At 40.3% G+C, this 18,006-nt stretch overlaps 1 protein-coding gene across 8 annotated transcripts in view; it reads right to left on the reverse strand.

Moving 5' to 3' along the window:
* THSD7A (thrombospondin type 1 domain containing 7A) overlaps window positions 1–17,168 on the reverse strand; it is a 349,546-nt gene extending 332,378 nt beyond the window's left edge. For 4 of the 8 annotated variants that reach the window (XM_078377154.1, XM_073003242.2, XM_073003240.2 and 1 more), the window contains exon 1: window positions 16,829–17,168. The gene's annotated coding sequence lies outside the window, so the exon portion shown is untranslated. The remainder of the gene's footprint in view (window positions 1–16,828) is intronic. The other 4 variants (XM_073003238.2, XM_073003239.2, XM_073003237.2 and 1 more) reach the window with 2 other exon arrangements.
* Window positions 17,169–18,006: the final 838 nt, after the last annotated feature.

Here is an 18,006-nt window from a genome sequence, read left to right on the forward strand (position 1 = left end):
ATATCTTGTTAATTACCTAACTAATGATGTCATATTTCATGGGAATATTTGTGAAAGGAAAGTAAGCAGGATTTAAGCCTAAAGGCAAAATCTAATAGACTTAGAACAGAGATAGCAATAAAAGAGAGACTTATTGCAAGAATTGATTGAGTGCCAGAGCATATATAATATGTTCCAGCAGGACGACATTCACATTTTAATAATTTATGATATAGATAACTTACTAGTCGAGATAATGGGAACAGCCGTAAAAGAGCAGGACTGAAGCCAGCATGTTGTACTGCGCAGGAACATAATTATCCAATAAATTGTAGTTCTTGCATTTTTGCATGCTTTGGATGAATGTGTTCATAAAAACAGAACAATGTGCTAATTTTAATTTCCACATATTTCTTCTCTCACATGAAAAGAGGCTTGCCTATATTTCATGACATTTTCTGAAACCAAGGAGCACAAGACTAATCTAACATTTCATAGTCTCCTAGTTTGTCTGTTCTAATTTCCAGTAGTAACCATAAAGGAACGTTAATCCCCTTCCTAAAGGGAACATTTGCATTTCAGTGATGTTTCTTGGCAACGTGTTCTTGTAATAATGTTGGTGTCTGCGGCACAAAGTGTCTCCTTCATCCATCAACTTAAAGTGAGCTCTTAGAACAGTTTCTATATCAATTCAAACTACAATGATGTCTCAAACTCCCACCTCTATTCCAAACGTAACTTACCAGAAGACTACATAAATGAAAATCAAATTACGTATTACAATACAAAAATCTATTAAATACAAAGATTTGTTGAATGCTAAAAGGAACAGAGTCTGGGATGTAGAGCATTAAAATTAATATTAATATTAACTCTGTCCTGATCGTTCATTCTGGCCGCATAGTAAGGTAAATTGCAAGTCTATGTTTATGTACATTGGAATGGGCAGCTTATTTCCAAATAAATCCATAAGAGATCTGGTGTCAAGCCTTGCTAAAAAGAGAGCAAAACAAGCAGTAAGATATCAATAGCCAGTTAAAAACCTGATGTTCTTTTTCCCAGTTAAAACACTATTTATCAGAAGGGAAATTATTTACATAGTGTGCGAACACACTTAAAAATGGTTTCCCCCAAACAAATATCAAAACAAGGCAAAGGATAACCATTAGTAAGAACCAGTTGCTCTTCTTTTTTTTCATCTGTCTTGATTAATAACAGGACATCCACTATAAGAAGACTGAAGATGAATTTTAAGAAGACACTAAATAGTTGCATATGATGCCTTTCACAGAATTAACAAGAATTGTTTAAGAAACATTGTGCAAGACTGCAACTCCATTTGATTCTGTTTGGAAAAGATGGTAGCTTGCCTCATTTTCCTATTTGTTGCAGCTTCACCCAGTCTGAAATATGGAAAGAGGCAATATTTTCCATGCCTGATAAAGAGCATGGAAAATGTACCATCATTTCACCTTATCCCACCCAAGCTCCTTCAACATATGTTGTTGACATGTCAGATTACATAAACTAATGCTTGAACCTCCCGTAAGAGTCCTATAGAATGTTTAAGGAGGGTCAAGTGTTAGTTTATCTAACATGATATTTTTGGCATGCCAGGTAGGAGAATCATAGAATCAGATACTGTAATCAGGTAAGAACTTTATATCCGTCTAGGGACAATCAAACTAGATGACCCACTTTGCATGTTTTTAGAAGAGCTGCTCATTCAAATGGTGAAAGACATCTATTTATCATAACACATAATTATTCTGAAGTTAGTGTGGGAACAAGGCTCAGGAAAAAGAATAAATGATGAAGAATGGAGGAAGATGTGGAAAATGAGGGCTTTAAGATTTATGTCAGTGAGAATAAAAAAAATTTTAAATTAGGTTTAAGATGGTATTTAACACTGCCAAAATTGAATACAATTAATGCTAGTTATCAGAATGTCTGCTGGAAATGTGAGAAGAAAATTGGTACATACTTTCCTATGTGGTGGGAATGTGAAAAAGTACAAAGATTTTGGAAACTAATCTTTAAAGAACTAAATGACATATGTGAAAAAGATATACTGTAGAGTTTAATCCTGAGATTGCTTTGTTATCAATATTTGAGAATGTGGAATATGATAAGATGACTAAAGAATCAATTACCAATTTATTAACAGCAGCTAGATTGATAATAGCTAGGCACTGGAAATCAAAATCTGAATTTCAAATGGAAGAATGGTATAATGAAATATGGAATATAACTATAAATGATAACTTAACTTGTAACTTAAAGGTTAAGAAAGGAGAGATGAAAAAGAATAATTTTTATGATTTTATGGGGCAGATTTTTAGAATATGTTAGCAACAGGAAAAGGGAAAGCTCCAAATCAAGAATCAATGCAGTTCTGGAGAAGAGGACAATAAAAGAAGAAGAAAAACATAGATGGAGGAAGAAGAGGATTATTGCAAGAGGTCCCATCTATGGTGTTGAGGAACACAGTTAATTTGTATTTTGGTTTATGTATTTTATGTTTATGTTATAGTTAAAATAAAATAAAAATAATTATTAAACTTACATTTGCAGTGCTGAGTTTTGTGATTGGTCACTAGAAAGTAAACACAAGTTTAACTCGTGAATTTGATTATCAAGCACAAGACACTGATTAATTCATTCAACTTCTATACTGCCAATCTGACTACCAAGGTCACCCTGGGTGATTCACAACACAATAAAACAGACAACACTTTAAAAAACATGAAACATAGTTTTACAAAAAAACAAAGTTAAACATACCAATCCAGTTGCACAAACAGACATCAAAATAACTAAAACTACTTTAGAAAGGCAAGATGGCAGGACAGGTGATATAAGAGCTAAAAAAGCCTCTACACTATGATGATATAATCTCCAGGAAAGCCTGTTTAAATAGCCAGGTTTTCAAGGATCATTCGAAAATTCCCACTGAAAGGGCCAGGCAAATATCAAGCAGGAGATTATTCCAGAGGTGGGGGGGGGGGGGCTGACTGCCAAGGCAGCCCAGGTTTTGGTCTTTTCATTCCAGGTATCACTCAGGGTCAGTGTTATCAACCGCCCAGCCTGGGAAGATCGAGTACTTTGGGCAGATCTCACTGGAAGGAGGCATTCTGCCAGGTATCGAGGTCCCAAACCATTTAGGGCCTTGTATGTCAGCATCATCACCTTGAAGCTGGCACAGAAAACAACAAGTAGTCTGTGCAAGTGGCCAGGATAGGGGAAGATATGATGGTATTTATTCACTCCACTCACTAATTTGGCTGCTGTATTTTGGACCCGGTGGAGTTTCCGTAGCAGCCCACATAAAGAGTGTCGACCTAAGATTATTTTAAGGATCATAACAAGAAAATACACGTGAAGCACTAGGAATATCCTAAAAACACTATAAAGTGTAAAGTACCAATATCATGAAAAACACTCATCTTTTATGCAGAGCACTTCAAAGCCCTGCCTCCACTGGTGGGCGCCCACTCAGAGGCAGTGCCCAGAGGAGGTGGGGCAGTGGAGCTAGGCTGCTGCCTCTGAGTGGGGCACCCACCAGTGGAGGCAGGGCTTTGGAGCACCAAACATCTGTTCGGCAAACCGACACAAACTGCTGAACCAGCATTTCGTGCCCATTTGTAGAGGAAATGCAACAGGTGATGTAGTATCACATTAAAATTACAGACAAAGGTATTTTAATGTTTCTGAACACACAAAATATTATTAATGTCCTCCACATGAACTTGTTTTATACTGGTTGTTCTTTTATGCTTTGAACTGTACTTTTATATGCCTTTGTTGTCTTTATGGCTTTCAGACATTAGCTTATCAATTATTTCTAAGCCACCTTAAATGTATTTGTGGAAAAACAGGTAAAAAATAGATAGATACCCTGAAAATAAGACCTAACCTGAATATAAACCCTAGTATGATTTTTCAGGATACTTGTAATATAAACCGTACCCCAAAAATAAGCCCCAGTTAGGTGAAACCCCACCCTCCACCATTGTGCAGCGATAGATAGATAGATAGATAGATAGATAGATAGATAGATAGATAGATAGATAGATAGATAGATAGATAGATAGATAGATAGATAGATAGATAGATAGATAGATAGATAGATAGATAGATAGATAGATAGATAGATAGACAGATAGACGGATAGACGGATAGACGGATGGACGGATGGACGGACGGACGGACGGACGGACGGAGAGATTCCATCTTCAGAGAGCCCTATTTAGGTGTTATGTACTAGCATAAATTCACAATGGGTAGACAAGAACATTCTAACCCTACCACCCATCTCCAGTGTCTCTGTCCTACCAGTGAAGAGCAACAAGATGAAAACTGAGAGCTCTGCTATTTGTACCATCAGGTCCATTGAAGTTCAAGATCTACAGAAGGGCCTCTCCTCCTGCAGGCCTGTAACTCTCCATGAGAATGGTGGAAATGCTGGGTGTTGGAAACATTGACAAAGGAGATGTCCATCTCTTCTTCCTGTGTGGCACCCCACCTTCAGGAATATTAACCCATTAGAACTGTTTACATGTACCTACCCCAGAAGCCTTGAATGGTTCCTCTGGAGTCAAATTGATTTCAGTGGTTTAAGTATCTGGCTGTGGAGCCATAGGTTGGGAGTTCAGTTCCTCACTGTGTTTTTTTATTGTTGTTGTTGTTGTTGTTGTTGTTGTTGTTGTTGTTGTTGTTGTTGTTGTTTTGGTAGGCACTGGACCCAATGATCCTTTAGGTTCCTTCCAGCTCTATAGTTCTAAGATTATTATGATGATAAAACAGACCAGAGAATAAGCTGAGTGACATTTGTCCTGCTTATGCAAGTAAACATCAGCACCTTCTTATGCAAGTAACAGCCCTGTATATTCAAACAGGCAATATCTGCTAGTGCAATAGGAAGTAGGAAGACCTTGTGTCAAAATGACAGTGGAACTTTACCGTTCACTGGTGCTGAACAGAATCCTGGCCCCAGACTATTTCCCAGGGCCCAAAATCGAAACAACCTGAGTATCCATTGGTGCCATTACAATGATTTTACTAGGTGTAATTGCCATGCTAAGCTTAACTGCTATTTCTGGAGGGACTGCAGCTGAAGAACAAAGCATTCATCCTTCCTTCTCCACTGACTGCACCAAACAAAAAATATCTGTCAGACACATTTCACAATTATGATTCTGGGGGCTTCAGTCTGTGCCAACAAAGGGGTCATTCATCCATAATCCTAAGTGGGGAGGGCTTTTTTCCCCACAGGGTTGTAGTTCAGAAGGGAAAGTTTACCTGTATGCTCTTCGCATGATGCAAACTCCAAAGTATACATACACACACGAACAAAGTAATTAAGCTTCAAATGGCAACAATGAAAGCTTCCCCCCCAAGTCTGATTATTTCCTAATTTATTTCCTAATTTACAGAGCAATTTACATAACAAAAATGTGCAATTATATAATTTGTACAATTGAATCTACGCAGTTAATATTGGCTTGCTCCTGCTTGTTGAAACTTGGCAAACCCCATCCCTGGCCAACGTAACACTGAAGACTGTTCTGGAAATTTCATGGAGTCAAAAAACTCTAAAGGGCTAGCTAGCAGGTGAGTTTCTGTATATAACATCTAGGCAAGTGCAGATCATGCTTTCCTGCAGAGGGGTCCTGAATTCTCAAACAGTTCACAGAAAGAAGAAGGGGGGAGGATTCTTGGTAAAAGAGGAGGAGAAGAATGAGTAGAGGTGATAGGTGAAAATAATACTGGGACAGAGGTAGAGAAAAACTAGGTGAAAGAAAAATATTTATAGTATAGGGAAAAAAGAACAGAGGAAGAGGAAGAGCATTAATGGGGCATGATATAAAACAAACAAACAAACAAACAAACAAACAAACAAACAAACAAACAAACAAACAAAAATAAATAAATAAATAAATAAATAAATAAATAAATAAATAAATAAATAAATAAATAAGGTGTACCTCTCAAGCAAAGTACATTTTTAAATGGATTAATTAATTTTAATCAATTAAAATCTGTCTGTAACCTGCAGTACCATGTTTAACCACTAGTACTATCTTCAGCCGCCTTCACTGAATTGGAAATCTAGATGCCTAAAGGAAAGAGGAAAGATAGCAGACTTAAATAGCAAGCAATCTCACTCTATTTAATGTATGTATGTATGTATGTATGTATGTATGTATGTATGTATGTATGTATGTATGTATGTATGTATGTATGTATGTATGTATGTATGTATGTATGTACCATATTTTTCGCACCATAAGATGCACTTTTCCCCCATAAAACAGGGGGGTGGAAAGTCTGTGCGTCTTATGGAGCAAAGAAAACAGATTATATTTACCTGCTTTCTTCTCCTAAAAAATTTGGTGCGTCTTATGGAAAGGTGCGTCTTATGGAGCGAAAAATACGTGTATGTATGTATGTATGTATGTATGTATGTATGTATGTATGTATGTATGTATGTATGTATGTATGTATGTATGTATGTATGTATGTATGTATGTATGTATGTATAACCCACCCTATATCACAGAATCTCAGGGCATGTAAGCATGTTATAAAACCATTTGAAAACATAAGATATTTTAAAACAATTTAAAATCAACACAAAATTAAAACACCCAAATATTTTAAAATGTTAAAAACTTTGAACTAAAACCTGTGCAATGATACTCAACCCCCAAAGGCTTTAATACATAAGTACATATTCTTGGTTGTTGTGGGTTTTCCGGGCTGTTTGGCCATGTTCTTAAGGTTTTTCTTCCTAAATTTTCACCAGTCTCTGTGGCCAGCATCTTCAGAGGACAGGATTCAGAACTCTGTCTGTGCTCTGTTGCAGTTTGTTTGATAGGTGAGTATGTACAGCTGTGGGATCAGCTTTTGTCCTTTTCAGGAGATTGGGTGATTATGGTGATCAGTGTGTTTTTGTTGTGGGTGTATTGTTGTGATAAGGGGGAGAGATGATCTGTCACTGTGATTGATTTGATAGGTGTCATTAGCTGGTCTTTTGTGTGCAGTAATCCTTGTGGCTGGGTAGAGTTTGTTGACCTTTTGCACGCTGTATTTTTCAGTGCTGGGAGTCAAGTTTTGCTGAGTTTTAGATTTTCTTCTTTTTTGTTGATGCTCTGCTGGTGTTTGTGGATTTCAATGGCTTCCCTGTGCAGTTTAAAATAATGATTGCTGGTGTTGTCCAGTACTTCAGTTTTTTGAAATAGAATTTCATGTCCAACTTGTTTTAGGGCATGTTCAGCTACTGCTGATTTTTCTGGTTGTTTTAGTCTGCAGTGTCTCTCATGTTCTTTGATTCTAGTGTGGATGCTGCATTTTGTGGTTCCAATATATACCTGGCCACAACTGTATACTTCTGCAGTGGTGAGGGCGTCCTTTTTGTCCTTTGCTGACTGTAACATTTGTTGGATTTTTGTGGTGGTCCTGAATACTGTTTGTAGGTTGTGTTTTTTTTCAAAAGTTTCCCCATGCAGTCCATGACCCCTTTGATGTATGGCAGAAATACTTTATTTATGGGTGGCTGTTTTTCCTCTTCAGTTTGGTCTTGTTTTGTTTTTGTTTGTTTGATGGCTCTTGTGATTTCATTCTCGGAATAGCCATTCGCCTGTAGGGCCCAATTCAAATGGTTGAGTTCGGTGCTGAGAAATTCAGCTTCACAGTTCTGGTTTGCACTGTCTACTGCTGTTTTGATTATGCCTCTTTTTTGTTGTGGGTGGTGGTTGGAGTTTTTGTGTAGGTACCGGTCTGTGTGGGTGGGTTTTCTGTAGACCTTGTGTTCCAATAGGAGGTCAGTTTTGCGTATGACCATGACATCTAAGAAAGGGAGTTGGCCCTCTATTTCTTTTTCCATTGTGAATTGTACATTTGGGTGGATGCTGTTGAGATTTATTTATTTATTTATTTATTTATTTATTTATTTATTTATTTATTTATTTATTTATTTATTTATTTATTTATTCATTCATTCATTCATTCATTCATTCATTCATTCATTCATCCATCCATCCATCCATCCATCCATTCGATTTCTACCCTGCCCCCCTTATTAGGTTAGAAATTCTTCCAGTTTTTCTTCATCATGGTTCCAAATTGCGAAGGTGTCATCCACTTATTAAAACCAGACTGAGGGTGTGAAGGGTGCCAAAGCCAGGGCCTGTGTTTCAAAATGTTCCATATACATAGAAGTTTGAGTAACTGGGCTGAGGGGGCTCCCTGTAGCCACTCCGTCTGTCTGTTCATAGAACTTGTTATCCCACTGAAAGTAGCTGGCCGTTAGGCAGTGTTGGAAAAGGCCTTGATGTTTTCTGGAAAGATCTGCTGGAGGAGTGTCAGAATGTCCTTTATTGATACCTTGGTGAATAGGGATACTATGTCAAAGCTGATTAGTCTGTCCCCGGAGTTGAGTTTTAGGGTGCTGATCTTGCTTATGAAATGTCCTGAGTCTTTGATGTAGGATGAGGTTTGTCCAATGTGGGTCTATAGGAGGGTGGCTAGGTATTTGGCTAATTCATATGTCTGGGAGCCGATGGCACTTACAATGGGCCTGAGTGGGACTGAGTCTTTGTGGATTTTGGGGAGTCTGCATAGTCTTGGTGGGAGAGCTTCTGTCTTGCAGATTCATTGAAGGACGTTGGGGTACAGGGAGGAACTCCTGATCAGCATGTTTGTTTTGTGATTTTGTTGGTTGGGTCCCGTTTCAGTTTTCTGTAGGTGGTGGGGTCTAGAGATTCCCTGATTTTGTCCTTGTATTCTTCTGTTTGCATGATTACTGTGGCATTGCCTTTGTCTGCTGGCAGAATGATGATGTCCGGATCTGAGTTTAGGGACTTGATAGCATTTCTCTCATTTCTTGTAATGTTGCTTTTTGGGGGCTTTGCTTTTTGTAGGGCCCTTGTCACTTCACCTCTTAATTCTTCTGCTTTTTCTTCTGGAAGATGATATGCTGATTCCATGTTGGCAATGATGTCTTCCACAGGAATTTTACTGGGTGTGACTGCAAAGTTTCCTCCTTTGGCTAAGATCAAGGTTTGTTCTGGGGACAGTTGGCATTCAAATAGGTTGATGATGATGCGCGAGGTGTCTAGTGTAGGTTTTGGTTGACTTGTTTGGCATTTGTTGAATTTCTGTTTTTGTCTGGCTGTGTGGTTCACCATTTCTTTTTTCATCTTTCTGTAGGAGAGGGTATCGATTTTGTCCCAATCTTGATTTCTCATTTTTTGGCTGATATTGATGTGTAGGAATAGTAGTTTTTTGTCTGTGGAGTCCATTTTTTGTGGGTTGTATGGATTCTTTCCCATAGAAAGGCATGTTCCTGGCGGTCATAGATGCAGCTAGCCTGTGGGAAAATGAAAGTCCTTTTTGTCCTGAGGAAGGCTGGTATGGTTTTTGTGTCTCTGCAGTGTAGTAGAAATGTTAAGGAACATAGTAGGTGTGCTCTTTTGCTTCAGAGTGTTTCCATTTTCCGGGTCTATCTAACCATTTCCTCCCTGTAGAGGCATTCAATGTATTCTCAAAGGCTTTCACGGCTGGGAGCTAATGGTTGTTGTGGGATTTCCGGACTGCTTTGTTCTTAAGGTTTTTCTTCCTAACGTTTCGCCAGTCTCTGTGGCTGGCATCTTCATAGGACAGGAGTCAGAACTCTGTCTGTGCTCTGGTGCAGTTTATTGGATAGTTGAGTATTTATGGCCGTGGAATCAACTTTTGTCCTTTTCAGGAGATTGGGTGATTATGGTGATCAGCGTGTTTTTTGTTGTGGGTGTATTGTTATGATAAGGGGGAGAAATGATCTGTCACTGTGATTGATGGGTGTCATTAACTGGTCTTTTGTGTACAGTGACCACTGGTCCTTGTGGCTGTGTAGAGTTTGTTGACCTTTTGCAGGCTGTACATCTTGACTTGGTGCTGAAATCTTGCCAGAGTCAGTGCCAAATCAAGCTTCCAAGGGGAGGACATTCCAGAGTTGGTGTGCCCTCCCGTTTTTCCACTTAATGAACTGTTCTTAATGATGGGAGAGGTTTTCTGAGACCTAGATCCAAATAAGACTGCACATGACAGCAAGAAAAAAATCTTCAGCAGTAAATGACGCATTACTATTCCCGAAAATCTTCATAAACTGTAATTCATTTTTTCCATATGTCTCAGGGCTTGCTGCATAATTTAACACTTGAAAAATACCAAAAGTCGAGGTAGATTTCCATACACTACTTTCCACTTGGGGTATTTTTCAGGTCTATGTACCCACCTATATGATCTTGGGTTAAAAAACAGGCCATTGGATCCAGCCAAGTTGCCCATTCCTCCACTCTATCCAAATACCTCCTAGGTCACACTAGCCAAGACAGGATCTGTTTATGTGTATGTAGTGTGCTTGTTTTTCTCCTTTTGATAATAGGAGGGAAAACTACAAATGCTCCATCCAGGCTAGTATAGGGTCTCTGGATAAAATGAAGACATCTTACATATCGCCGATCCCTGGCTGTTTTGACCTGCCTACATCAGGTCAAGAAGAGAGGTTTGCCTGCCCCATTGTAACATCTCAGTGACTGGCTCTTAGTTTCTTATTTCCATGTAATGTGCAGTGCAGGATGTTAAGCATTTCATAATGTTCTGCAGCCACTTCATTCCATTTTTCTTCCCAGGGTTACTATCATCATCGCCATCATCATCACAATCACTGAAAGAGTAAAGTTCTGTAATATGCATGGCTACATTGTGATGATCCTTCATAGATGCAGAAGTTATATTTTGTGAAACAGGAGCATGAATCAAATATGCCTCCTCTTCCCTTGATATCTTTGGGCTGAAGTATCATTCTGGGTACAGGAACAGGTTCATGAGATGTGGAGCAGTGAAGAAAGAATCATCTATGCTTCTTCTCTCCCTAGGAAAAGAGAGTCATCCAACGTAGGCCTGACAATAACTCTATTATTACTGTCAATACTTGTTGGGAAAAGTCAATGAAATAATGCAAGTTTTTTCTCTTTCTTTTCCAAATGCACCAATCCAAATGAAACTAAATGCAAGCATCTACCCTATATAAACCATTTCTTTTTCAAACTCAACCTCTTTTTGAAGAAATTAGGCCTCAGCTTATAAAACAAAATGTTCTAATTTGCATTTGAAACCAATGAAAATGGGGGCACCCAAGAACTTTATTGGGATTGCACTGTTTTTAGATGATCTACGTGTTTCTTTATGTAACATTTTTGTTACAGCTGCAGGAGATCAGGATGTTAGTTGCAGGAGGGCACTAACCTCCCCACATTGAATCCTCACTGCTGACTAGTTCAGGAACATAGTGCCCCAAATTCAACACTTCCATATACCAGCTGTACACAACGACAACAGATGCAAATGGAAGTCTGCAAATCACCCAGGAGATGATCTCTCACATCGTCCAGATTGAGCTAATGGGATACTTTTCACCCATTAATTCTGGCACAACAATGTGGCATTTAAATGTTCTGCTATTTACGCAATTCCTCTTTAACTGACTCAATCCCAACTTTAAATAGTTAATCATCTCCGCTCCACCAGCATTTGTATCATTGTTCTAAAAATTAGACCTGAAGGATACATTGCCTTCCATATTTCATCCCACTTACAAATTTACTGACCCTCAAAATCTAGTATTGATCTTAGGTTTACTCTGATCAATAGTAATCTGTGTGATAAATAAGTCTTTACATTGACCTCAACAAAAGTCACTGCATACATATGAGTAAAACACCACAATATATATTTAATTAGAAACAACTAAATGTTTGCTTTCTCCCCCAACAATTATAAGTAAAATGGCCATTCATTATACCCAAAGCTAAGACCTAAATTTACTTCTCATAATAGCACAATTTGTATAATGATTTTTTTCTCAAAATAATCTGAACCCCATCTCTATTATTTTAAGATATATGTGCTTTCTGCCACATTATATCTAGTCAGGAAGAGAAAAAGTACATTCTACTTCGATCAAGCAATTAAGATCCAATCTTGTTTCCATTAAGATTACAGTGGACCCTCTACTTACGGAATTAATCCATATTGGAATGGTGTCTGCAAGTCGAAAAGTCTGTAGGTCGAATCTCCATTGACCTACAATGCATTGAAAACCGATTAATCCTATAACCGGCGGTTTTTATTCTATTTTTGTTCCATTTTGGGTTTTTTCTGGTCTGTAAGTCAATTCTCCGGCTGCAAGTTGAATCTAAATTTTGCAGCCAGAGAAGTCTGTAACTCGAAAAGTCTGTAAGTCGAGCCGTCTGTAAGTCGAGGGTCCACTGTACTGTACTTTTTTTTAAAAAAGGCCCTATTTTCCTTAGTGAAGGCACAATGTAAAGATTAGCAATAATGATTCAAACCAGCAAAAGTTCCTACATTTTTTAATGATCTTGATCTTAGATTATGATTACAGTGGGCTAAACAGTTCCATCCTACACAGAAACAAATCCTAGAATCCTATTAAATGTAACTGAACTTACTGTTGAGCAAATATAATTAGGACTGCATCCTTTGGCTGCAAACTGGTGCACAGGTTCCTTGCATAAAAACCTAGTACATAAGGCATGCAAACAATTGGCTAAAGTCATTCTCAATCTTTTTTTTGGGGGGGGGGCTGCGGCCATAAACACTATATTGAAGAAATACAGGCCAAATCAGGATTGTATAAGTCACATAATGAACCTTATAAAGTGGTGTGTGAAAATTGTTTCCAGTCTGTGCTCCCCTTCAAATGTGCCAGCCCCACCCAGGGGGCATATGGCAACCATTGAGAATGGCTGGACAACTGCAATCTAATGCACACTTACTTGTGAATGGCTCAGTGGGACTTCTGCATAGACAAAGCATAGCATCAGGCTCATTGGCACGTCATATCACAAGCAGAAATCTTTGCCCCACCACAAACATGTAGGGCCAGGCATCTACCCCACTCAGTCCATTTGCCACCCTTAAAGACTACCTAAACCCTTCTGCAACCTTTTAAAAAGCTCAGGAGAATGATTTGATTTGTTTCTTTTTTCCATTTAGGCAATTTTATATCACTTCCAGATTTGAAAATATTACACCAGTGCAACTTTTATTAACCAATGACAATCAAATGTGGAAAATAGCCTGAACATCATTAACAGACAAATATGCTGTTGTACAATGTACAGTTTTATTACATCCTCCCAAAGTGATGAAATCCAATTTGTTTACTTGGATGTGGGATGGGGGAGGTGGGGAATGATTACAGCCTCAACTAAATTATCACCTGCAACATAATACATAAGAACCAATTATTTCTTTCATGGCAATTATGTTCCTCTGATTTAGCTACACCAATAAAGCTCATTCAGCCAGCCAAATATATAAGCAAACAATATCAACCAAAAGCTAAGTCCATTACAGAATCATTTCACTTATGCAGATAAACATGCCTAGCTGTTAGGAGACACTCTACAACCTATTATTCAGTATAGCATGTAGGCACAACGAGGAAATTGTTTCAAAAGAGTGGACTCATTTGTACATGATAGCAAGGCAGCATTTTGAAGAACACAAATTTGCCATGAACAAGCGTCATGACAGTGTATATAGCACATCCAGACCCACTTTTCTCCTCCCATAGGGTTAGAGCAGATAAACTACTGCTTCCCAAATGTGAGGCCGCAAATGTTCTTGAAATACATTTCCCAAACACCCTAGCCAGCACAGCCAATGACTAAAGCTTCTGTAGTTCAAGAAAGTCCTGGGCTCCCAAGGGTGAAAACCACTGAGCCAAACTAATGGGGAACTTAAAATTCAGTGTGTTCATGGCCTTTTTGGTGGCTGCTCCCAGGCTGTAGAAAAAAAAAATTCCAAGGGAAGCCAGGATGGTCCCCTCCCTGTTGTCCTTCTGTCTTCAAGCAGGCATTTGTAACTGAATGAGCTACTGAGGAAGAGGAGTGGACCAGGGGATTTTGTATTTCCTTCCTCTGTTTCTTCTTGTTTTGAGCCAGTAGTTCTTTTAATATGAAAGTTTGTTTAGTTTCATTGATCCTCTTTCTTAGTGTAGTAAGCCATAATAAAAGAGGCACATTGAATCAGTTGGGTGAGTCAACTCCTCTGTAAGTTTCATTGATTCCTAGTGGCCTACTCCAGTTGCACCTTGCTACACTAAAGTCAGTCATAACTAGAGTAGGCCCCATTTGAATCAATGGAATTTATGGAGCAGCTGACTTAACAAATCTCCAGTGGCTCAGTGGGCCTACTAGTGTGGCTTACTATACTAAGCAACAGGATTTCACCAATTGAATTTTAATACTGAAGTTTAATGTGGTTTTTAGCTGTATCTGTTCTTCAACCCTTTTGTAAGCCACCATAGATCTGTGTACCGGAAGAAAGGCTAGATAATAAATAAACAAATGTCCTGACAAGAAACCTGATTAATCTCTCCCTGAGAAATCAGAAATCATAAACTCAAAACAAAACTAGAGTTATGATTTTGGTTTAGAAGACCCTCGTATGGACAATACACAAAGCTTTCTGATCCTAGCTAGTTTAGCCACCGCAGCAAGAGAGAAATGAGTGAACAGGCTGTATTCCTAACTAAATAATTAATGAATGGTAAGCCATGATTTTATGGAATTATGACTAATTATTGTCTGTGAATGTTGCCATGACTGAAATATGACACACTTCAGCTAACTATAAATCTCTAAGATTTGGTCTATGGTCAATGGCATCAAATACTCCTGAAAATGCAAGTAATGTACCACCTCAAATGACTCAGCATAGACTTGAGGCACCTTCATCTTTTGCTGACAAACAAGATAGAAACAGAGAGCAGGTGGACAATCAAAGGAGCATTAGCTGCAAGTTGAGTCATTAAAATAAGATCAGCATTAATTCAGACTCGTGCACTCATTTGTTGAAAAAAAATTGTAGAATCATTTGGGAAAGTCTGAAATGAGATTTAGAATTATGTCTATTTTCCCCATCTTTTTATCCACTGTTCACTCCTCTCGTTCTCTCCATGATCAACAAATTTTTCCTAAGGCATAAATGTTAATAGAACTAAAACCAATACTTGTTTCTTGAGAGCAAGACCCTCTGAATACAATTCTTTAAAAATTTAAGCTTCTAAAAATGCTTAGTTGAGCAAACATTATTTCTTTCCATCATTTCAGAAGTGCCTCTGAAGTCCCCTCCCTCAGACTGGGCTCCTACCTGCTAAAACCACTGTGACAGACAGAAGTTCAACAGATGAAGGTTTCCAATTACTGCATTACTGTGAAGAAATATACAACTATTGAATATATGTCTGCCGGGCAGCTGTAAAAGTCACAGAGAAAATGCAAGGGAAAGAGGCAGTCTTGATCCATAATGTGTCACTCCTAACCTTTACATTCAAAATGCAATTCTACAGTTTTTCTTTAGCACATTTTGTTCAACCTGTGAAAGGCTAGAAAGTAAAATACGATAGTAAACAAATGTGACAGCAACAAAATTAGAGGTTGTGAGGTTTGAAAAATGCAATAACTGTACATGGAAATCCCATAAGTGGAAATCCAGCCCTCAGTGCAGAATCTGTCACATATCCACTGTCTTCCCTCAATGAATGACATAGTTCAACATCTCACTTCAGTGCTCCATAAGCTGAGGGCAGGATGGAGAACATGGTCCTGCCATTAGACAGGGGACAAATGTCACCTAAGATCAGATGGCAAATGTCTGAAAGTTGCACATCACACACACACCCTGTGGATTTGCACTTTCCCCTAAACAAGATGCTGTTTTAGGCAGTGCAATGCTAACCCATCACTACAAGAAAGTTTCAGTGGCCATCTTGTTCATTGCCTCAAGCAGCAAAATTTGTTGGGCCAGCCTTGGTAAAAGCCACCAGGACAAATATCATACCCCAGGGCCTTCCCTCAAGGTCTTACAGATGCTTGAAAATAAGTCCCAGTGAATTTAGGGGAACTTTCTAAGCAAGCATGCACAGGTTTTCACTATACAGCTGTGATCCCTTATGCTTAAAGAGTATATTTAAAGAGTAAACTGAACATCTTTGAAACTGCAGGGCTCCTAACTTTATCCCCATTTTCTTAGGAATACATCTGATGGAATATGTTGAAAATAGATGTAACTTTAAATAGCTATAGAATTGGGTTACTTAACTAGCACGATGCTTTCTTATAGGAAAAAGCAAACTCCTTGACCCTAGGGGATTTCTGACACAAGAAAAACACCTATTACTAAAGAGGCTCTGACCCCTTCCCCAGTTGTGTGGGGAGGCAAGCATAGCTATAAATAGTTCGTGTGGCATCTGGGTCAAAAGACACCATCTCACACCGTCTCCAACTTTCCGCGTAGGTAAGATCTTTTCCCTCTCCTTTCCCAAAAAAGCTCATACTTTCGAAACACAACTAGATGTGTTGTTGTTGTTTTTAATTATCATTTCCTTAACACCAAAGTACTGTATTCATCTCCAGATTTCATCAGCTCTAAATTCCCTGGCCTGCAGGCATGCTCTCCACCCACCGACCCCGCCGTCAAGCCCAAGACAACCAAGTCTGGATGTGATCCATGGGGTACTCTGGCTGGGCAACAAACCAGCCAGCCAGCATCCCCACTCCCCATAAAAGCTGTCCCTGGTAGCTAGCGGGACTCGATCAGGGACTCGGCCAAGGACGCAGGGGCAGAGCTGAAGCCCCGCCTCTTTGTCCTGCCGTCACGGCCTTCCCGCCCCTTCCCGCGTTTTGCTCTCTCCTCAAGTCCCGCCGGCCGCGACGAGACCCGCGGCTGTCCCGGAGCCCCCGAGGCTTCGTGCGTCCCGGGGCCGCTTGCTCACCGTCTCTCCGCCGGCTGCTCGGTGTTTCCCTTCGCCGGCTCCATCGCCTCGGCGGTGGGGAGAGACAGAGAGCGTCGTTTCTAGCTTATTTCGCTCCCGGGCTTCCCTCAGCACCTGCCCGGCTCTTGTTTCGCCCGCCAACCTCTCTCGCTCCAAAGACGCGCCGCCCTCCTTTCCTCCAGCGCCAGAGAGACGCGCGCCCGCTCGCTCTCTCTCCCCCTCCAGCCGCAATGCAGCGTCGTCCTTTCCCCCCCGCCTTCCCTCGGGTCCTCCCGGGCGGCACCAGGCGCTTCGCCAGGCGGTGGCTTGCCCGCCCGACGCCGCCTGTCCCCGGCGCCACCGCCTCCTTAGCCTCCTGCGAGGTGGGCTGGGAGACGAAGGCGGGGGGGGGGGGTCGCCGGGGAAGAAGGCGCTGCATTAGCTGAGGGCAGGATGGAGAACATGGTCCTGCCATTAGACAGGGGACAAATGTCCCCTTTATTGGCTCCGGTTAACACATGCCGAGGAGGACAAGGCACCTGCGCGACGGGCAGCGGTGTTCAAGGGGCGGCTCATAACGAAAAGCCTCCCTGCTGGAATGTTCTTTTACGCAGCTAGGACAGGTGCAGAACACCTGCTTTTGTTTTCTTTGGCGCCCTCCAAAAGGGCACCGGTTGCCCTTTCTAGTCGATAAGCGCCTCTCTAGGGTATGGTAGCCCTGGCACAGGGGCTACTGGCCCAAATAGTTGAGAGTGGGCGCTGTGGGCAATTGGATTTTGAGTCCAACCTCCGCTCCGAAATTTGGCCCTGCTTTCACCTTTTCGGATGCTAATAGTCTACACGGCAGGGGCGTACTGGGTACCTTAGGGCTCAATGACCCAGGGCTTCTCTTCTGATAGCAAGGCTTTCTGTAATGCATCTCCTAAGGAGGGGTGAGCTTACTGTGGTTCTGGTAAGCTGGCCAATTCCTGTGACGCACAAGGGTTGTGCATCTGAAGAGCTGCCAAGGCAGAAATGAATTGCAGGAAACTGACCTCCCTTTCCCTGAAGGAACTACATTCCCCAATCGTCTAGCTACACCCAGCAATACAGTGCTTATCAACAAGACACTGTGTTTTTGATCTCCATCTTAGCCTCTATATACCCTTGCCTGTGCAGGAATCCCAAGAGGTGAGGGGTGGGCTGCAATTTTCAATAGG

The sequence above is a fragment of the Pogona vitticeps genome, chromosome 6 (assembly GCF_051106095.1).
Source record: "Pogona vitticeps strain Pit_001003342236 chromosome 6, PviZW2.1, whole genome shotgun sequence".
In the NCBI taxonomy this organism is placed as follows: domain Eukaryota; kingdom Metazoa; phylum Chordata; class Lepidosauria; order Squamata; family Agamidae; genus Pogona; species Pogona vitticeps.